This window comes from Mesocricetus auratus, unplaced genomic scaffold (assembly GCF_017639785.1).
Source record: "Mesocricetus auratus isolate SY011 unplaced genomic scaffold, BCM_Maur_2.0 Super-Scaffold_100054, whole genome shotgun sequence".
NCBI lineage: Eukaryota > Metazoa > Chordata > Mammalia > Rodentia > Cricetidae > Mesocricetus > Mesocricetus auratus.
The window spans coordinates 3875649-3899710 of NW_024429231.1; the positions used below are offsets into that span (position 1 = coordinate 3875649).

At 41.2% G+C, this 24062-nt stretch overlaps 1 pseudogene; it reads right to left on the reverse strand.

Moving 5' to 3' along the window:
* Positions 1-10247: 10247 nt before the first annotated feature.
* On the reverse strand, positions 10248-23834 carry LOC106022695 (annotated as a pseudogene).
* Between the last annotated feature and the right edge of the window lie 228 nt (positions 23835-24062).

Genomic DNA, 24062 nt, shown 5'->3' on the forward strand with positions numbered 1-24062 from the left:
GGCTGGTCCCTGGTGTCTTCTCCTCCTTCTTCCTCCTCCTTTCTATCCTCCCAGATTTCACCTATTTAATCTGTCTGCCTGTCAGCCTTTGCCTATCCTTTATTGCCAACATATTGGCTCATTAATCTCTTTATTAGAACACTAAGATGCTTTACACAGGTAAAGTAAACACAGCTTCACATTTTTGCATCAATAAACTAATATTCTACAGCATAAACAAATGTAACATATTAAAAATAGTCTACTATATAAAATTATATTAAATCCCAAATTATGGCATGTAAGATTATCATTCATTTATAAGGTAAATTAGTGAAGCTAAAAGGAAAGAATTAGGACTACAATAAAAACAACTAATTCTGAGAATCCAGAGTGACATCACTGTTTACCTGAATCTAATTTAAACACCTTCCATGGCTGTGCATCTGCTTCCATCATCAGGGTAGTGTGAGCTGTAACATCTACCAGTCAGTAACATTCATTACTACCCTGAGTGTATTATCTCCTGAGCAGTAAGATGACAGCACATGTCCTCTCAATAATGTAGCTTAACCAGTGCAGGAAGACAACTTCATGCACATGAAAATATACTCAAGTAGACCTCGTTCATTATTTCCACTGCTCAAAGCATACATGACTATCCACTCACAAACTTCCCTTTACATGACCTCATGCTTGAGAATCCTGTCCTTAAATAAGACAATCACACAATGGCTGTTAAGGTTTATGCACTGCATTTCTGTTTGCCTAGCCTAAACTATAGCATTGCTTATGCAAATGTCTTAAATTATTTTTCTTGTTTATTGATATGTTCATCAATATGCATTATAGTTAACTGTAGGCCTTTGAGTAATGATTACAGCTTGCTTTCTTTCAGGCTGACATGTCCTCTACTCCCCCATGCTACTGTGACTGCCAAGCTAACATCTAGTGTTTGCTGGAGCTAGTGATGCCCTTAGATGCCCAGATGTGACAATTTCTATTTGACTCCAGGTTTTGGGACATCTTCACAATTTTACCTAAAATTATTAAACCAAGACCACATTTCTGCCCTCCTACAAGATTATGATTCCAGTAGATTCATAGTACAGCGCTCAACAGCTCTAGCACAGAATATGTACACAAATGACCATTAGAAAATGCATGCCTCTGTCTTATGCATTGGAGTGAATCATGACTAAACTTAATTTCTTATTACCATTGAGAGCTTCAGTTTTCCTTCTCTCTTCCTCCATTTTTCATTCATTCCTCCCATGAATCCTTTCCCCCACCATCCTTCAATTTCATCCATCTCTTTCCTTCTGTACCCTTCTTTACTCAGTCTCTTTGTTGGTTGATAAAAGACTCTTTGGTACTTGAAACTCTACTTTAACTTTAAGCAATAACTCAATAGCTCAGAGATGTAACCTCACCACATTCCTGGTTAAATGGAAGAAGCTAAAATAATTTCATTAATTATTAATTTTTAATGAATGGTCAATGTAACCTTGCAGAAATTTGTGTCATATTCTAATATAATAATGAAAAATAACTTGATCAAGAATGATAATCTATAGAGATCACACATTCAAACATCCTCTGTCCAGATTTGATGCTCGTAGACTGGGCAGGCAACACTCAGCTCTCAGTTATTCTCCTCTCAGTCCTTGTATCTTCATGGCATCTGGAATCCTTAATGTAAAGGATCATTGTATAGGCTAAGGAAGAATTTCATGTGCTGAGTGGCCAGTAGAATGACAAGTACATAACGATTTGATGTGCCTGATGGTTTAATTCCCAAAGGAGGTACTGACAGTAACAAAGAATTTGTCAATGATAATTTGCATGAGAATGAGTGTTAAGATCCTGAATTCCTTTGGAAATCTTTTGTCATAATCCTGTTATCACTTGGAAAGAGATGGGAGGGGCACAAAAACGTTTCTGTATGAAATAAAAAACTTAAGAATACCTTTTTGCATGAATGTGATGACAAACTAAACAAAGACAGATTATGTCACAAACGCTTGGGTTCCTTATTAAAAAAACATGAAGTTATCATGTAATAAAGTTTATGATCAATCTTCCTGTATTAGCACATGGAGCTTTACATTATAACATGTTTTTTAATCTAAATTAGAAATAACATTGCTTCACATGTCAAACCCAGGTCCCTCTCCCTTCCCCTCCCCTCCTCACATGCCCTCCCACCAACCCCCTAATATACCTTAATTTCCCCAGGGAGCCTGAGACCCTTCATGGGGTGTCCATAGTCTATCATTTCATCCAGGGCAGGGCCTAGACCCTCCCCCAAGAGTCCATGCTGAGAGAGCAACTCTCATTGTTGGATGGGCACAAAAATTCCATTTGTATGCCAGGGATAAATACTGATCTACTACCCAAGGCCCAATAGATTGCCTAGGCCTCCTCACTGACACCCCCATTCAGGGGGTCTGGATCAGTCCCATGATGGATTCCCAGGCATCAGTCTGGGATTCCAGAGCTAACCTTTGTCAGGTTAGCTGTTTCTGGGGGTAAAACCAGCCTAGTCTTAAACCCTTTGTTCATCAGTTCTCCCTCTCTGCCACTGGATTCCTTAAGTTCAGCTCAGTGTTTAGCTGTGGGAGTCTGCCTCTGCTTCCATCAGCCATTGAATGAAGGTTCTGTTTCCCAGACTCTCTGGTCACAGGACTGTAGGCTGCCACCCCCCAGATCTATTTCTAAAATCCATATATGAGAGTACATGCCATGTTATCTCTAGGAAAGAGATGAGAGTGGTACAAAAATCTGTTTTCAGTATGAAATAAAAAAAACTTAAGAATACCTTGATGTGAATAAACTGAATAAAGACAGATTATGTCAGAAACTCTTGGGTACCCTTATAAAAACATGAAGTTATGAAACATAAATCTTATGATCAATCTTCCTGTATCAGCACATGGAGTTTTACATTACAAACACATGTTTATGTATGACAGAACATTAAGAATTTCAATAGATATTTTAAAAATTATATGTTAAAATTTGTGCTTCTCTTGATTAATAGAACACAATGTCCTAATCTTGGTTAGAGGGAAGATATTTCAGAAGCTGTTTTAGATAAACAAAACAGGAAATGGATCACAACATCTGTAAATTACAACTTGTAGTTTAGAAGTTTAAGCAACTTCCCTCACAAAGAGTTAAAGATATTAAATATTGAGTATTACAGGTATTAACTATTGAAAATGCTCTTAGACTTTGTGAGTTTGGGGACTAAGACATCAAACTTTGCTCTTTTTAAAGTATTACCCAGATTTCAAATATAAGTAACATGATTTAAAACACCTGAAAATGGCTTTAAAAGGAGATAAAGAGCTAAATAGCCCACTAGTACTATCATCTGAGGCTGAAAAAGAATTAGAATGGGTAGAAAATGGAATATTAGAAGCACATGTGGACCATGTGGATCCAAAACTGGACTGTATTCTGGTTATTTTACAATCTAGAGAATACCCCTCAGGAATATTAATTCAGAGGGAAGACATTATACTAGAATGGGTATTTCTGCCACATATACAGAATAAAAAATTGAAAACATATATAGAAGAGATCTCCGATTTGATATTAAAAGGTAAGTTAAGGCCTCGTCAACTGACTGGGAAAGACCCAGCTGAAATTATCGTACCTTTAACTAATGAGGAAATTTCCTCCTTATGAAAGGATAATGAGTATTGGCAAATATCTTGCAGTGACTTTTTGGGAACTATTAGTAACAACTATCCCAAAACAGAGAGAATCAAATTCATAAAGAAAACAATTTGGATTGTTCCGCATATCGTGAGACAAACACCAATTTCTGGAGTTCTTACCTTCTACACGGATGCAAACAAATCAGGTAAGGCAGGGTATAAATCAGGAAACATAAGTAAAGTAGTTCAAAGCTCTTACAACTCCGTACAAAAGGCAGAGTTATATGCCATTCTCATGGTACTTAAAGACTTTACAGAGCCTCTCAATATAGTTACGGATTCCCAGTATGCATATTGAGACGCAGAAGTTGTTTCTGATAGTACAGAATGAACCTCATTATTTTTACAATTACAGGAAGCCATCAGAAACCAGACTCATCATATATATAAATATATATCACACATCAGATCCCATACAGGTCTGCCAGGTTCTCTGGCACAAGGCAATGGTGAAATTGATCATTTATTAATAGGTAATGTGTTGGAAGCATCAGAATTTTATAAGAAACACCATGTTAACAGCAAAGGTTTGAAGAAGGATTTTTCTATCACCTGGCAATAAGCCAAAGAAATAGTAAGAAATTGCCCCATTTGCTCATTCTACAATCAAACTCCATTACCAGTTCATTCACAGAAATGAACTTTTGCAAATGGATGTATTTCACTTCCCAGAATTTGGCAGAATTTGAAATACGTGACACAAAATTACTGACAGTAAAGCTAAGTATTTAATGTAGAAATTTACTCACAAGATACCAAACCCCGAGGAGCAGTTTTCAGCTAGCTGCCGGACCGGAAGCCGATCTCCAGGAAAAGAGACCGAGACTTCCTGTGTGCTGTCTTTTATGCCTTCCCCTGTAACGCCCCTAGCCATGCCCAAAAGTGGGCCTGGCTAGTGACTTAGTTCTGCCTACGTACGTATACTTCTTTAGTCCTGCCTAAAGTGGGTGTGGTTAGTGGTGTGGTAAACCGCCCTTTTATTACCTCATCTGAATGTGCCTCTAATAAGTCACATGTTTAATGGCGGCATCAGACTTCCTCCTACAGTACACCATACCATAGACATGTTCTCAGGCTTCCAATGGGCTACTGCCCTCACCTCTGAAAAAGCTGATTTTGTTATTATACACCTGTTAGAAATGATAGCTGTTATGGGTATACCTAAAACAATAAAAGCTGACAATGCTCCAGCATATGTCTCCAGTAAATTGGAACAATTTTTCAAATATTATAATATAAAACATGTAACTGGTATACCTTGCAATCCCACAGGACAAGAAGTGGTTGAAAGATCTAATCGAACCTTAAAAGTGATGCTTCATAAACAGCCAGGGGGAATAAAGACCCCCAAACACAGGTTACATAATGCTTTATTAACGTTAAATTTTCTTAATGTTGAGGAAAAAGGACAAACTGCAGCAGAAAGACACTGGACTACAGAGAAGACTTCTGAACTGAACCAACCAGTGTATTTTAAGGATGTTATGACCTCAGTCTGGAAACCAGGATATGTGTTAAACGCTGGGGAAGGCAGTTTGCTTTTGTTTCCACAGGAGAAGAAAAACTTTGTGTTCCATCAAAATTAATTAAGATTCAATCAGAAGAGAAGATATCTCAGGAGGAGGGAAGATAACAGCTCATCTTCAAAATCATATTCTACCATGGGTAAAGTGACCGCATAAAAGGAAAGAGAAGTTTTTTGTTTATTTTCTTCACAGGTAAACTCAGCAAAGAATACTGGACATATGGATTCCTGAAGAAGAATGAACAGCTACCCTGAGGACCACCAAACAAACAGTAACTCACTGTGTGGTATCAAAGACTACATCTCTCTATATTGATTTTTATAATAAATACCCTTTTATCTTTGTTTCTTTGTATACTTTCATCACCATTCATTTAACTGAAGGTGGCTTTGGAGTTGGATTGGCTCTCCTACTCTAAATTCAAGCATGTTATTTAAATAAAATTCAGAATTTCTGTATTATATCAAAGAGCCATTGATATAAGACAGAAGAAAATAAAATAAGGGACAGTTATCTGTGGATTTCTTTTTCTGAAAAGTCTAATTTCCTTCATGTTTACCATCTTCTCTATTTTCACCTCTTCCAGTATGCGTACATATAGAAGTTAAAATATTTCTTTGTTAACATTAATGTTTGAGTTTTCCAGAGAAGAAGGGATTTTCTGACAGCAATCTTCAACTTCTTCAGAAAGAGAAGGAAGATCCACTTCCTTGACTCTACCTGATTCGACTGGCTGAGTCTGAACTGCCCCACATCATCGACTCCACCTGACAAGCACCATCCTGAAACCAGCTTGTAATTACATCACTCAAAACAACTCCAGACCAAGGAAATGAAACAATCTGGCTAGAGCTTCAGATGAGAGCTTCATTCAACACTAGAACTACAGGCAGGAACTTCATTCAAGCATCTCCTGCCAAACAGAGACTGTCTCATCTACTGAAGATTTTGTTACACTAACATTTTTCTTCTCACAGGTCCCCATGAGATTGTCATCGTCCCATCTCAGCAGGAAGTAGTTTTGAGAATTCTACGTACCCTCTCCCTACTATTGATATTATAGGATAGTTTACACCTGTTAGTGTTAGTGTTCAATTATTTTAGAGTTGGGATTGGAAAGAGGTGTTCAGACTTTGGTGTTTCTTTCAGATAAGTTTAGGTTTAGATGGGTAGATATTTGATACATGTTGTTCATTGAAACAAGTTAGTTGTTTTAAGTTTAAATATCCTTTTTAGACTAAAAGGGGAATTGGAGGAGGAAAACAGAACTCCGCCATTAGCCATGTGACTTAGAGCCACATACAGATGAGGGAATAAAAGGGCAGTTTACCACACTGCTAACCATACCCACTTTAGGCATGACTAAAGACCTATATGGATGTAGACGGTGAACTACGTCACTAGCCAGGCCCACTTTTGAGCATGGCTAGGGGCATTATGGAGGAAGGTATAAAAGACTGAACAGCAGAAGTCTCGCTTTCTTTTCTCACTTCCTGTCTTCCAGTTGGGCGTTGAAAAAGTACTCAGCTCTTCTGAGTTACCCGTTTTTCTTGTGAGTAATTTCTACAATAAATACTTACTTACATTTTCAGTAGTGTGCCGTTTATCGTTGAAGCATCACCCCACTTCTGTAGGGACCTAAGTGCAGAGTTGCATCTCACTTACCAGGCCTTGCCTCCTTCCTTGAATCTTTTTCAGTGCTGGAAAAGGATTGACACTTCTGGCCATATGCTCCTATGTTTCAGGGGAGTACTCCGCAAATCCTGCACCCAGGATGCCCAGATGAGAACACCACCTGTCTATGGAGACAGATCCTTCAGTATTCCTGGCCTTGGTTCCAGCTGCAAGCCAGGAACAAACAGAGAATAACAACTTGGTTAAGATGAAAGTCTCTGGATGACTATTTGGACACACACACAAAAAACCCAAGAGCAATAAGTACTGTTTTCACATCCAAATATGAAGCAGGTCCTGCACTACACTGAAGCTAGTAACATAACACAGAACCTATTTGTCACAGTGCCACCTTGGGAAGTAGCAGCTTCTCTTAAGATGTTTCTATTTCAAATTATTCATAGTAAGATTCTAGACACGAATGGAGTCACTACAATGACACTGAACCTCAAATTCTCACAGAATTTTCACAGATTAATACACTGAAAAATGTATACAGATCCATGATGCATAGTTTACTGCTCATTGTTATGAAGAGGAAAAAAATTCAGGTGTCACTTTCATAAAGTGGATTTCATAAGTAAGTAAAATATTTCCTGACACATTTATAAAATTTTTCAATGTACTTGTTTACTCTTTTTTTGTATATTTAGTGTTATTTATCATTTTTCTATAACTGTCCTAAACATTGTGACTATCTAACCCGTTAGGGGATCCTACTATATCTGTTATGTAAGAATACCTCACCTGAGAACATTCTTTAAAAATACAGATTCTCAGGGCTGGGAAGATGACTCAGGAGTTAATAGCACTTGCTGCTTTTCCAGATAAGAGCACTCACATTGGGTGACTTAAAAATACATGTAACTCAGGATCCAATGGAATGCTCTTCTGACCTCTATGGCTACTGGCACACATGCACACAAACACCCACACCCACACCCAAACACACACCCACACACACACAAGTTTTTAAACTCACTTTCTAAAAACATAGATTCTGGGCACCTGTCTGTGAGGTAATTGTCCTAAGAGATGCATAGGAATCAGAAATTTTGAAGCCTTTAATTTACTTTTCCAGACAGGGACTCACTGTGCATGCTATGTCTGGACAGAACCAAGACAACCTGAGCAGGCTTCACTGGGCCTTTGGATCCCAGATCTATGGCCATGAGAATCACTTTTTGTCTTTTACCATACTGACAGAAATCAATGCTGCCAGTCTCAAGGATGCTTTTTGGTTGGGATGCAGTAAGAGAGGCCTGTAAACTCTAATGCACCAGAGGCTGAGACAGGAATGTTACATTTCTGACCTCAGCCTAGGCTACATAGCAAGTGTCTGGGCTACTCAGGGTGACTTTGTCTTCAGAGAGAAAAAATACATTTAAAAAGTAAGTGTTCTGAGGCCAAAGTCAGCTAAATCTACTCTCCCTTTTTTACTCATAGGAAAGAGACCCTTAAAGGAGATGAGAAAGGTACTTAGTAGCTGAAACAGAAGTAAATCTCCATCATCCTTACACAATGTGACTAGTAATATTGTGGATGAATTCTAGGACAGCCAGGGCCACATGAGTCCTTTGCTTAAAATTTTTTTAAATAAATAAATAATGGAGGGTGTGTCAGATACCTTCAATCCAAGCACGCACGAGGTGGATCTCTGTGTTTAAGACCACAAGGTCTGCAGAGAGAGTTCCAGGTCGGGCAGGGCTGTTAAACAGTGGAAACCCTGTCACAAAAAATCTTAAGAAAAGGAAACAAAAAAACCTCCAAAAGGGTCCTAAACCCTCACTGCAGCTATCAACTCCGCTATTTCAGGCCCATTTCGGACTCCCTAGTCAGCAGTCTCCCTGGCGTCCTCTCCATGACATCCTCCCTCCTATATTCATGGATCCTGACCAGGAACCAGACTGTAGCAGCCAGGAGGAGACACCAACTGAGGAGACCGCGATAAACAGACTCCACCCCACACAGAAGGGGCCACTTTACTCGCCCTTCCCTGGGCAGCAGAGTTGAACCCAAGGCTCTTTTACTGCCAGGGGCTGACGCCAATCGATGACGTCACTCAAAGCGCCAAAGCTCATGTGTTGTCAAGGTCCAGTGATGTCCCTGCAGCAGGTCTCTGTGTGCACTGTGCCTATCTTGTTTCTTGGGTACAGCATATTTTTCCAGGGGAATTTCAACAAGAAAATGTCCTGGGGGTTGAAAGCTGCTGAATAGAACAAAGAAAGGGAAGGAGCAAGTGAGGCCTGAAGTAGACTTCATGGGAGTGCACGGGAAGAGGCCGACAATGAAGGGTAAGTGGGACAGGAGACACGAATTGGGATGGGTGACAGTGTAGAGGGTCGGGAACTGGAAGCTGAATCGGGGATACCTGTCACAACAGAGTCCCAAGACAACTTCCAGGGAGTTGACTCAGAGTACACAACAGCAATCGAGGCCCCGAGTGTGAATCAGCCAACTCAGTCTTTAAACTAGAATAGATTTCAGGATGAATGTGTGATATCCCAGGGGAACTAGTGCCACTCAGGAGAATGAGAAGAGTTGCATCCAAGGCCGTTAGTGTGTCCTGGCCACTGCCTTCCTGGATAACTATTGCTCCCCTCCATATTCTTGGCTTTTCACTCCTCCTCTTATAAAAAGCTTCCTAGGCACAGTATCACAATCCTAAGACATTGATATTTGAGCAGAAAAGAGATGAGCCAGGAAGGGAAGCATGTACTGTATCGGTAGCAAACAGATGTCTCCATGATGGTCAGTGTTCAAAGATCTTACATTTTATATGCATGTTCATGTCTGTAAGCTGCACTTGTCCATACTACTCCATGAATACATATGACAGACGACACAACTAATTTTGTGTCTGTATACTCTTTCTCTTCCATGAACCCAGGTATCTTTGAGCACATTCCCCAGGTTATCTGCTATGGCTTCTGTAAGACAATTGTCTGGCAGAATGCTATCATGAGGAATCAACCTCATCGTTAGGGCAGGAGACTTAGGTTAGATGTAGGAAGGCCTGTCTGAGAAAGAATAGTTTTTTTCTTATTTATATTCTCCTTTGGCCTAGTATCCAGTGTCTTTTCAAGGGCATCATCTTTACCCATAATAAACATATCCATTAAGATAAAATTATATAAGGAATTTAAGAGCTACCCTTTTATTTTTTGAAGCTGATATCACGGTATTTCTGTTTGCATTTGCTCCACTTACTGTAGTGAGGCATGGACTAGTGGCACATCTTATGGTCTCCAATCCTCAGTGGCATTTGACCAGCTTTATGACAGTTGCACCCATAAGCAGGGTTCTGCAATGTCTCCAGGGCGTGCTCCCTAAGACCAGCTCACTTGAGTGTTCCCAGGACACAGCCCAGATGCTTCAGGATTTGGAACAGAAGCGTCACTCCTTTGTTCTTCAAGGGAATTTCAACCAAGGATAGACGTTTCACCTTGCATTTGTTCAGCCAAGTATCAATTACACCACAAGCCTCACTGGAGATGTCACACTTACTCAAGCTACATGCAAGATACATGTTACAGGTTAACAATAACATCTTTAGGTTATCTATGTAAGACTACCTAGTTTTCAAACAAATGCCCCAGATTCTAATACTGCACATACCAGTCCACATCTACATCATAGCCTTATTTAAATTATAAGCATATTTTATGACTATCACAGTGAATGCCAGAGTTTTCCAGATTGGGAAAAAGTCCAAGCCACTGGTTTTCAGATATGGATGACTTTACCCTCAATGATCCATTTAGAATTGTTTGGAGATGTTATTGTTGGTCATAAAAACCAACAGAGGGTTAAGGTGTTGAGGAAATGTAGTAGGTAGAAGCCACGGCCTTTAATGCTCCGATAGACCCCATCACTAAAATCTGGTCTGTAATCCTGTATTTCTGATTAACAATATCACACACATACCATAAACACAAACAGGCATTTTTACAAAGAGAAAAATAACTATCGTAATAAAACTCACTTTCTACAGCATGTACCATGTAAAAGGAAACATTCAAAATTAATCCTAAAAAGAGATTTTAAAAATAATTTTAGAGAAGACACTGATTGTAAACGATGCCCTGACTGACATCAGCTCTTCCACTCTGCATGTTGGGCAGAGAGGTTCAGGGATTTCAGGTGAGGTAGATGAAGAAGTGTGGGAAATAAGGCACCCTCTCCAAAGTTCGTCATGAAGTAAGAACTGTGGAACAAGGCCAAATGGAATATTATACCAGGCCGTGTGGGTCCATGGCAGAGCAACTTGTGTAATGCTCTTCCACACTTTGCCTCACACAATGTGGTTGTTTAGGCATTTTGCTTACCCCACAAGTTCTGACTGGTTATCTCCAAGTGCCAGACAAACACAGGCTCAAGCTTAAACTATCTCCCCTTTCTTCCATTTCCCTCACCTCTGTGTAACATGCAGAATATCCTAAGAAGACTGCCATGTACTGTTACATTAAACATTGCATGTCATGGCTAGCGAGGTTTCCAACTCAACATTATCTAGGTAGGGACCCTGAATCGATGAGTTGCATCCTTCAGAGTGTTATTTCTGTGGGGCATTTTCTTGATAGGTAATTGGCATAGAAAAGCCAGTGTGAGTAGAATTATTTTGGGGCAGGTAGGTCTGATTTGAACAAGGAAGATTGTCACAGGCCAGGGGGAGACAAGCCAGGGAGCAGCTTTCCCATGATGTCTATCACAGAATGAGAAACCAAACCAGAGTAACACCCCATGTGTAATACAGATTCTTATATTTGTATTAATGTTCTCCACTATGTATCCCAGGGGAAAGGCCCATATCTCCTTAAGGACTAATGTTTTGTTGTTGTTTGAGACAGGGTTTCCTGGGTAACCCTGGGTGTTCTGAAACTCATTCGTTAGGCCAAGCTGGACTCTGACTGAGACATCTGTCTGCCTCTGCCTCCAAAGTGTTGGGATTAAAGTCATGTGCCACCACGTTCCAACTTAGTAAATACTAATGCCTTTTAAGGCATCACTATTTATAATGATCTTAAAGTTCAAGAAAAGTAGGTGTGACTTCTTTATGCTTTTTGCATTTATTCATTTTCAAGGTTGGGTTAATGTAACCAAACTTAGGGCCTGTCATGTTTTCTCATGATGAGAAACAGATGTCAGCATGATGACTAAGAAGTCATCATTGGGCTGGACATATGACTCAGTGGTTAAGAGCACATACTGACTGCACTTGCAGAGCATTGGCGTTCTATTCCTGGCACCCATGTTGGGCAGCTCTCTATTTATTCTGTCTCTGACACCACAAGAACCAATTCAGATGCAAACATACATATATGCAATCAAATGAACCTTTAAAATTGAACTTTTCATTAACATTCATTGTAGTCTCTAGAAATTAGTCAGTTCCCGCTGGCTGTGTACATCACACACACACACACACACACACACACACACACACACACACACACACACACACAGAGACACACACAAACACACTAGATGTATAGATATTTCCAAACCACCTATAAATCATTTTTCTTTTATTTTCATTTAAATTAGATACCAGCTTGCTTCACATGTCAACCCCAGTTCCATTTCCCTATCCTCCTCCCCTCTCCCTAGTAGCTTTATCCCCCCATGCTACCTCCCCTCCCCAGGGAGTGTGAGGCCCTTCATGGGGGATATCAAAAGTCTGTCATATCATCCCGGGCTGGGTCTAGGCCCTCTTACATGCATCCAGACTGAGAGAGAATCACTCCATGTGGAATGGGCTCCCCAAGTCCATTTGTATGCCAGGGATAAATACTGATCTTCCACCCCAGGTCCCACAGATTGCCAGGCTTACAGGGTCTGAATCAGTTCCATGCTGGCCTCTCAGCCATCAGATTGGTGTCCATGATCTTCCCCTTGTTCAGGTCAGCTGTCTCTGTGGGTATCACCAGCCTGATCTTGACCCCTTTCCTCAAAACTCCTCCCTCTCTGCAACTGGGTTCCAGGAATTCATTCCAGTGTTTAACGGTGGGTATCTGCCTCTACTTCCATCAGCCACTGGATGAAGGCTCTAGGATGGCATATAAGTTAGTCATCAATCTCATTATTGGGGAAGGGAATTTAAGGTAGCCTCTCCACTTTTGCTTAGATTGCCAGTTGATGTCTTCCTTGTTGATCTCTGGAAATCTCACCAGTGCCAGATTTCTCCTCAAACATATAATGTCTCCTTTTATTACGGTATCTCTCATCCTGCTCTCCTCAATTCTTCCCCGACTCAAACTTCCTGCTCCCCCATGTACTCCTCTCCCCTCCTCTTCTTCCCTATCTCTCCCTGTTCCCTCTCTCCTCCCTTCATGCTCCCAACCCTTTCAGGAGATCCTGTCTCTTTCCCCTCCTGCCGGGTACCATGCATATCTCTCTCAGTGTCCTCTCTATTTTGCATAAATCCTTGTGGTAGGATTGTAGGCTGGCAATCCCCTGCTCTCTCAAAAATCCATATATCAGCAAGCCACTTATAAATCTTACGTATGTGTGTGACATAGAAAACTTCAAATGTGTGAGTTCTGCTAATACTGTATTTGTTAAGTTGCATTCAGTTTTTCACTGCTAAGCATTAGTCCTCTTTTAGCAGAGAAGGTATTTCATCTATATATTTAAAGTATGGTGACTATCAAATCTATGACAAACTATGGAGCTTAAATGCATTCAGAGGCCTCTTAGGAGATGGAGACATTGATAAACAATGAAACTGGAAGTAGCTGTCCCTCTGGCATCATCAGGTAAACAGGCCGGCTTTCCGGCCTGTGTTCCAGAGCCTGCAGATCACCTGGGAACTGCACAGAGCTCCCAATCCCGGCAGGAGCATCAGGTAAACAGGCCAGCTTCCCGGCCTGTGTTCCAGAGCCTGCAGATCGCCTGGGAACTGCACAGAGCTCCCAATCCCGGCAGGAGCATCAGGGAAACAGGCCAGCTTCCCGGCCTGTGTTCCAGAGCCTGCAGATCGCCTGGGAACTGCACAGAGCTCCCAATCCCGGCGGGAGCCAAGCACCCCAGACTCCAGATCTTCTCTCCCACCAACGAGTCCAGGAAACTAGAGAAGGCTGGGAGCACAGGGAAGTAGCTGTCCCTCTGGCAGCATCAGGTAAACAGGCCAGCTTCCCGGCCTGTGTTCCAGAGCCTGCAGATCGCCTGGGAACTTCACAGAGCTCCCAATCCCGGCGGGAGCATCAGGGAAACAGGCCAGCTTCCCGGCCTGTGTTCCAGAGCCTGCAGATCACCTGGGAACTAAATAGAGCTCCCAATCCTGGCAGGAGCCAAGCACCCCAGACTCCAGATCTTCTCTCCCACCAACGAGACTAGGAAACGAGAGGAGGCTGGGAGTACAGGGAAGTAGCTGTCCCTCTGGCAGCATCAGGTAAACAGGCCAGCTTCCCGGCCTGTGTTCCAGAGCCTGCAGATCGCCTGGGAACTGCACAGAGCTCCCAGTCCCGGCGGGAGCCAAGCACCCCAGACTCCAGATCTTCTCTCCCACCAAAGAGACCAGGAAACTACAGGAGCCAGGGAGACCAGGGGAGTAGCTGTTCCGGATCAGGTACAACAGGACCCAGCATAGGGTCCAGGGGACCAGGTAGGAGGATAAGCGCCCCAGATTCCTGTTCTTCTTCTCTACCCACGGACCAGCATTTGGACAAGGTATAGAAGAACCACCAGATTACTGGACTTACTAGCACCCACTAAAAGGGAATTCTGGTCCCCAGACCAGTAAGGGGCTCTTTCTGCACCCACTAGAAGAAGAGATGGGAAAGAGACAATACAAAAACACAGTCAGCAACATAAAAACAAATATGACACCGCCAGATTCTAGAGACTTCACACCAGCATGACCCCAATATTCCAATGCGAAGGAAGCAGAAGAGAACGACCTTAAAAGCACTTTCATGAAAATGATAGAGGCCCTAAAAGAGGATATTGGAAAATCCCTCAAAGAAATGGAAGAAAAAACAAACCAAAAAATGCAAGAAATGGAAGAAAAAACAAACCAAAAAATGCAAGAATTGGAAGAAAAAACAAACCAAAAAAGGCACGAAATGGAAGAAGAAATGAAGCAAAAAATGCAAGAAATGGAAGAAAAAGCAAAGCAAAAAATGCAAGAATTAGAAGAAGAAACATACCAAAAAAGGCAGGAAATGGAAGAAGAAACAAAGCAAAAAATGCAAGAAATGGTAGAAAAAACAAAGCAAAAAATGAAAAAAATGGAGGAAGAAACAAACCAAAAAAGGCAGGAAATGGAAGAAGAAACAAAGCACAAAATCCAAGAAACGGAACAAAAAGCAAACCAAAAAATGCAAGAAATGGAAGAAAGAACAAACCAAAAAATTCATAAAAGGCAACAAACGGACGAACAGATAAACAGAAAATTGTAAGAAGCAATGCAAATGCTGCAAGGGTTGAAAACTGAAATAGAGACACTAAAAAAAACACAATCTGAAGAAAGGCAGAAAATAGAAAAGCTGGACAAACAGTCAGGCACTACCAATACAAGCATTACCAACAGAATAGAAGAGATGGAAGAGAGAATCTCAAGTGTTGAAGATACATTAGGAGAAATGGATTTATCAACCAAAGAAAACTTTAAATCCAACAAATCCTTAACACAAAACATCCAGGAATTATGGGACACCATGAAAAGACCAAACCTAAGAATAATAGGTATAGAAGAAGGAGAAGAAATCCACTTCAAAGGGGCAGAAGGCATATTCAACAAAATCATAGAAGAAAACTTCCCCAACCTTAAGAAAGACATGCCAATGAAGGTACAAGAAGCCTACAGAACACCAAATAGAGTGGACCACAAAAAAAATCCCCTCGCCACATAATAATCAAGACCCCAAATATACAGAATAAAGAAAGAATATTAAGAGCAGCTAAGGAAAAAGGTCAAGTAACATATAAAGGCAGACCTATCAGAATTACACCTGATTTCTCCATGGAAACTCTGAAAGCCAGAAGGTCCTGGATAGATATTCTTCCTACACTAAGAGACCATGGATGCCAGCCCAGACTACTATACCCAGCAAAGCTCTCAATCACTATAGATGGAGAAAACAAGATATTCCATGACAAAACTAGATTCAACCAATATGTGTCCACTAACCCAGCCCTACAGAAAATTTTGGAAGGAAAACTCCAACCCAAGGAAGCTAACTACAACCAGAAAAACATAAGCATTAGAGAATCCCTCTCTACCAACAGACAAAAGAACAAAGGGGTGAAATTCCACCCATAATTCCACCAACAACAACCATCGCAAATCGAAGAAGGATGAGCAATCAATGGTCATTAATATCCCTCAATATTAACGGCCTTAACTCACCCATAAAAAGACACAGACTAGCAGAATGGATTCGAAGACAGAACCCTTCCTTCTGCTGCATACAAGAAACACACCTCACCCTCAAAGACAGACATTACTTGAGAGTTAAAGGTTGGGAAAAAATTTTCAATCAAATGGACCCAAGAAACAAGCAGGGGTAGCAATCCTAATATCTAACAAACTAGACTTTAAAATAAAATCAATCAAAAGAGATGAAGGAGGTCATTACATACTCATCACAGGTGAAACCCACCAAGATGAAGTGTCTATCCTGAACATCTATGCCCCCAATACAAAGGCATCCACATTCGTTAAAGAAACATTATTAGAACTTAAATCTCATCTAAAGCCCCACACAGTTATAGTGGGAGATTTCAACACACCACTCTCACCACTAGACAAGAATACCAGACAGAAACTCGACAAAGAAGCAAAGGGTCTAATAGAAGTAATGACCCAACTGGGATTAACAGATATCTATAGAACATTTCATCCACATAAAAAAGAATATACCTTCTTCTCACCACCACATGGAACCTTCTCAAAAATCGACCACATACTTGGCAACATATCAAACCTCAGCAGCTACAAAAAAATTGGAATAACTCCATGCATCTTATCAGACCACCATGCCTTAAAATTAGAATTCAACAACAACACAAATTGCAGAAAGCCTACAAACTCATGGAAATTGAATAATGCTCAACTGCACCATCCCTGGGTCAAAGAGGAAATAAAAAAAGAAATTAAAGACTTCCTCGAATTCAATGAGAATGAAGACACAACATACCCAAACCTATGGGACACTTTGAAAGCAGTGCTACGGGGAAGTTCATAGCGCTAAGTGCTCACATGAAGAAACAGGAGAACAGTTATACCAGAGAATTAACATCACAGCTAAAACTCTAGAACACAAAGAAGCAAACTCCCCCAGGAGGAGTAGACGCCAGGAAATAATCAAATTGAGGGCTGAAATCAACAAAGTAGAAACCAGGAAAACAATACAAAGAATCAATGCAACGAAGAGTTGGTTCTTTGAGAAAATCAACAAGATAGACAAACCTTTGTCCAAACTTACCAAACAGCAGAGAGTGAACACGCAAATTAACAAAATCAGAAATGAAAAGGAGGACATAACAACAGACTCTGAGGAAATCCAGAGAATCATTAGGTCATACTTTGAAAACCTGTACTCCACAAAATTCAAAAATTTAAAGGAAATGGATGACTTCCTGGACAGCTATCATTTGCCAAAACTAAATCAAGAACAGATAAGCAATTTAAATAGACCTATAACCCCTATGGAAATAGAAGCTGTCATCAAAAGTCTCCCAACCAAAAAAAGTCCAGGTCCAGATGGCCTCAGTGCAGAATTCTACCACAAATTCAAAGAACAGCTTATACCAATTCTTCTCAAAGTGTTCCACACAATAGAAGCAGAAGGGTCTTTGCCAAACTCTTTCTATGAGGCTTCAATAACCTTGATCCCCAAGCCACACAAAGATACAACCAAGAAAGAGAACTTCAGACCAATATCCCTCATGAACATTGATGCAAATATACTCAATAAAATACTGGCAAATCGGATCCAAGAACACATCAAAACAATCATTCACCACGATCAAGTAGGTTTCATCCCAGGGATGCAGGGATGGTTCAACATACGAAAATCCATCAACGTAATCCACCATATAAACAAGCTGAAAAACAAAAATCACATGATCATCTCACTAGATGCTGAAAAAGCCTTTGACAAAATCCAACACCCCTTCATGATAAAGGTCTTGGAGAGATCTGGGATAACAGGGACATACTTAAACATAATAAAAGCCATATACAGTAAACCAACAGCCAACATCAAACTAAATGGACAGAAACTCAATGCAATTCCTTGAAAATCAGGAACAAAACAAGGCTGTCCACTCTCTCCATACCTTTTCAACATGGTACTTGAAGTTCTAGCTATTGCCATACGACAACAACGGGGGATCAAGGGGATACAAATTGGGAAGGAAGAAGTCAAACTTTCACTGTTTGCAGACGATATGATAGTTTCCATCAATGACCCAAAGAACTCTACCAGGGAACTCTTACAGCCGATTAACACCTTCAGCAAAGTGGCAGGTTACAAGATCAACTCAAGAAAGTCAGTAGCCCTACTATATACAGATGATAAAAGGGCTGAAAGAGAAATCAGAGAAACATCACCCTTTACAATTGCCACAAACAACATAAAATACCTTGGGGTAACGCTAACCAAACAAGTGAAAGACCTGTATCATAAGAACTTTGAATCTTTAAAGAAAGAAATTAAAGAAGCCCTCAGAAAATGGAAAGATCTCCCATGCTCTTGGATAGGCAGGATCAATGTAGTAAAAATGGCAATCCTGCCAAAAGCAATCTACAGATTCAATGCTATCCCCATTAAAATCCCAGCACAATTCTTCACAGACCTTGAAAGAACAATAATCAATTTTGTATGGAAAAACAAAAGACCCAGGATAGCCAAAACAACCCTGTTCAACAAGGCAACGTCCGGAGGCATCACTATCCCTGACCTCAAGCTCTATTATAGAGATATAGTCCTGAAAACAGCTTGGTATTGGCACAAAAATAGACAGGCAGACCAATGGAATCGAATTGAAAATCCGGGTATTAACCCACACACGTACGAACATCTGATCTTTGACAAAGAAGCTAAAAATATACAATGGAATAAAGAAAGCATCTTCAACAAATGGTGCTGGCATAATTGGAGACTGGCATGTAGAAGAATGCGGATCGATCCATGTTTATCGCCATGCACAAAACTTAAGTCCAAATGGATCAAAGACCTCAACATAAATCCAGCCACACTGAACCTCTTAGAAGAGAAAGTGGGTGGTACCCTTGAATGAATTGGTACAGGAGACAGCTTCCTGAACATAACACCAGTAGCACAGACAGTGAGATCAACAATTAATAAATGGGACCTACTGAAACTGAGAAGCTTCTGTAAGGCAAAGGACACAGTCAGCAAGACAAAAAGGCAGCCCACAGAATGGGAAAAAATATTCACTAATCCCACATCTGACAGAGGGTTGATCTCCAAAATTTACAAAGAACTCAAGAAGCAAGTCTCCAAAACAGCAAAGGACCCAATTAAGAAGTGGGCTGCAGAACTAAATAGAGAGTTTTCAATAGAGGAGTCTAAAATGGCTGAGAGGCACTTGAGAAAGTGCTCAACATCCTTAGCCATCCGGGAAATGCAAATCAAAGCAACTCTGAGATACCATCTCACTCCTGTCAGAATGGCTAAAATCAAAAACACCAATGACAATTTATGCTGGAGAGGATGTGGTGAAAGGGGACACTCCTCCATTGCTGGTGGGAGTGCCAACTGGTTCAGCCACTTTGGAAAGCAGTATGGAGATTCCTCAGAAAAATGGGAATAAACCTACCACAAGACCCAGCAACTGCACTCTTAGGCATATATCCAAAAGATGCCCATTCATATAACAAAGATGTCTGTTCACCTGTGTTCATAGCAGCTTTATTTGTAATAGACAGAACTTGGAAGCAACCTAGATGTCCCTCACCCGAAGAGTGGATAGAGAAAATGTGGTACATCTACACAATGGAGTACTATTCAGCAGAAAAAAATAATGGAATCATGAGATTCGCAGGCAAATGGATGACACTAGAAGAAACCATCCTGAGTGAGGTAACCCAGTCACAAAAAGAGAAACATGGCATGTACTCTCTCATATATGGATTTTAGTCATAGATCTGGGGAGTGCCAGCCTACAATCCTATGGCCAGAGAGTCTGGGAAACAGTAACTTCATTTACTGGCTGGTTAAGTACTGAGCTGAACTCAAGAAAGCCAGTATCAGAGAGGGAGGACTGATGATCAAAGGGATTAAGACTGGGCTGGTTGAACCCCCAGAAACAGCTGACCAGACAAAGGTTAACTCTTGAATCCCAGGCATCAGCCTGGGAATCCAGCATGGGACTGATCAAGACCCCCCCGAATCTGGGTGTCAGTGAGGAGGCCTAGGTAATCTATTGAGCCTTGGACAGCAGATCAGTACCCATCCCAAGTATACACACGGTCTCTGGACTCCCATAGAACAATGTGAGGTGCACTCTCACCCTGAACTCTTGGGGAAGGGTCTAGGCCCTGCCCTATATGAAATGACAGACTATGGACACCCCCATGGAGGGCCTCACCCTCCCTGGGGGAATGAGGGGATAACGGGGGGGATGGGGGGGAGGGCCCGGGAGGAGGGGAGGGAAAGGGAGAGGGACCTCGTACTGACTTGTGAAGCAACCTTGTTTCTTATCTAAATTTAAAATGGAAAAAAATTAATAAAATGAAAAAGAAAAGAAAAAAAAACAATGAAACTTAAAAGTGGTTTCATTGAAATTACAGCTGTACAAATGCAACACCTGCAAGTTCTGCAAAATTCTGCATAACTGTCTCATTCATTGTTTATTTGATGCAATAACACATTTTTCTCTGGTAGCTCAGTGCGATTGAAGACATTCCTAAAAAGGCAAGATCTATGATTTCGTTGAATATGTTTTCTGCCCCTTTGAGGTGGTTTTCTTCTCCTTCTTCTATACCTATTATTCTTACGTTTGGTCTTTTTATGGTGTCCCATATTTCCTGGATGTTTTGTGTTAAGGATTTGTTGGACTTTAGGTTTTCTTTGGTTGATGAATCCATTTCTCCTAGTGTATCTTCAACACTTGTAATTCTCTCTTCCATCTCTTCTATTCTGCTGATAATGCTTGTATCAGTAGTACCTGACCATTTGCCCAGCTTTTCTATTTCCTGCCTTTCTTCTGATGGCTAATAACTGAGCTGAACTCAAGAAAGCCAGTAACAGAGAGGGAGGACTGATGACCAAAGGTATTAAGACTGGGGTGGTTTAACCCGCAGAAACAGCTGACTTGACAAAGGTTTACTCTTGAATCCGAGGCATAAGCCTGGGAATCCAGCATGGGACTGATCAAGACTCACTGAATGTAGGTGTCAGTGAGGAGGCCTAGGTAACCTATTGAGCCTTGGGCAGTAGATCAGTACTCATCAGGAGTATACACATGGACTTTGGACTCCCACCCAATAATGTGAGTTGCACTCTCACCCTGAACTCTTCAGGGAGGGTCTAGGCCCTGCCCTGGATGAAAGGACAGACTATGGACACCCCCATGGAGGGCCTCACCCTCCCTGGGAAAATGAGGGGATAATGGGCGGGGTTGGGGGCAGGGCACAGGAGGAGGGGAGGGAAAGGGAGAGGGACCTGGAACTGACTTGTGAAGCAACCTTGTTTCTAATCTAAATTTAAACTGAAAATAAAAAATAAAAAAAATAAATTAGTGACTAGACACTAAGTCAGAACCGAAAGAACTGAAGATGAGGTTCAGAGATGTACTCACATTTTCTCTTGTTTAAAGTCTTCCAAGTCAACGTCTTCTGGGTTGTAAATTTCTGAAAAAAGGCTGTGTTGTATATGTAGATGAAATTTCTTTATTTTTGAGATTTCTTTCTCTTTTTTTTGGTTTTTACGAGACAGGGTTTTTTTGTATTGTTTTGGAGGCTGTTGGTTCAGCCTGGCCTCGATCTCACAGAGATCTGCCTGCCTCTGCCTCCCGAGTGCTGGGATCAAAGGCGTGTACCACCACCGCCCAGCTATTTTTGAGATTTCAGCAGATAGATTGTAGCCACTGACAATTCATCAGCACTACTAATATCAACAGTCATTTCTTCAAATAGATCCAGTACTTGTGTTTCAAGTCATTCTTCCTGGTTATCAAGAGGCCATCAAAAACCTCTGGGGACTCATCAGTTTCCCCATGCACTCTCCTTGACTCAAACTTTTAAAGCATTTGAGGACTTCATGTCTCTTCTCCTTTGATGGTATAAAACCAAAATGTGGTTTCAGTGTGGCAGCTACTTTTTCAGTGGCAATTCCAAACACAAATATCCCAGTCATGAACCATTGGGTGTCACCACCTGCATAAATTTGTCTTAGAAGTTGGGGTAGGCAGCTATATTCCATCCTAGAACCTTCATCTAGTGACTGGTGGAAGCAGAGACAGATACACACAGCTAAACACTGAACTGAACTGGAACCTAGTGATACAGATGGAGGTGTAATGAGCAAAGAGGTGAAGATCATGATGGTGAAATCCACAAAGACATCTGACTGGATAAGGGGGAGCTCTTGAATCCCCGACTGATGGCAGAGATGCCAACAGGGGACTAATCCAGACTCCCTGAATGTAGTGTTAGTGAGGAGGCCACAGAAATCACTGGGGCCTTGGGTTGTGGATCAGTGTTTACCATAGCTTATGAATGATCTTTGGGAGCCCATTCCAAATAGAGGGATGCTCTCTCAGCCTGGACACATGTGTAAGGGCCTAGTTCCTTCCCTGGATGAAATTACATTCCCTGGGAATGATATGGGGCTGGGGTGGGGGGCTGAGAGGGCTGGCTGGGGGACAAGGAGGGAGGGGTGGGAGAGGGAGCCGCGATTGACATGTGAAGCTTTCATGTTTCTAATTTAAATAAAATCATATATTGAGGGGGGAAAAGAAGTTGACGTAGGCTTACAAGGATGGGGTGATGCTTATCTTTGTCTTGTCTGAGGAAATAGAACAGAGCAACAAAATAGGTGTAGGACTGTAAAACATAAAGCAGTCACTTGCATATTGAGAAAATTCATTTCCAGCCATACTGTCTGATCAGGTGCATATACCCCATTCCTCATGACATCCTCAGAGTTAAACACAAATACCCATTTCCAGATTTCTTCAACAGCCAAGGTACACAGCATCTTAAATTGGGCTCTGTTTTCTTTAGATGGACAGTTGGCATACTCTCATCTGAATGAGGTCATTGTAAAGCTTGTGTACAAAGCTGAATCTGGGTCACAAATTAAGTTTATTTCCTCTCTCCTGTTACACTGCCACTTTAAAGTACTACAGGCTACCAGCATATATAAGGATTGCTGCCTACAGAGAACACTGGTTTACTGGTTTGTAAATAATTAAAGACATCTAAGCCATTCTCAATATTGCATAAGAATAACACATATACAAAACAAAAATGCACAATATGACTTTATAATCAGGTTAGTGAATCCTCTAACAATTATGTTCCTTGGATACTGTAGCAATAGATAGATTTTTGGTTTACTTGGATGACCTAATTCAAGGAGCAGAGAGAATTCTGGGAACATTATTTTCTGAAGCAAACTGCTCAAGAAAATTTGTGGCAGCATCCTCTTCCTCCAATCACTGCATGAGTTTGTCTGGAGTTCCAAGTCAAATTTCAGGTAGTCAAATCCCTCCAGGATAAACATGTGTCTCCTAGGATCAACTAAGACATTTTCCAGCACCTCTGAGGACTCAGACAACTTACTTAATATGAGCTTAACTCTGTGATATTGTTAAGAGTGATGAGAGAGAAGAAAACATAGTTAAACCTGTTCTGCCATAAGTCTCCAGATACCTAATACAACATTGCTTTTCTTAAGAAAGTGGTTTTTGGTTCCATTGCCTGGGGATTGCCTCGGAACTGCACCATGCTTCCAATCCTGGTGGGAGCAAAGCACCCCAAATTCCAGGTCTTTGCCTCCACCATCAAGACCATGATACCAGCAGATCCAAGAAGTGTACCAGGGAAACAGGTGGGAGGCTAAGCACCCCAGATTCCTGGTCTTCTTCTCCACCCACGGGACCAGAATGAGAACGAGGAGTAGAAGAACCACCAAATTATTGGACTTGCTAGTACCCACCAAAAGGGAACTCTGGT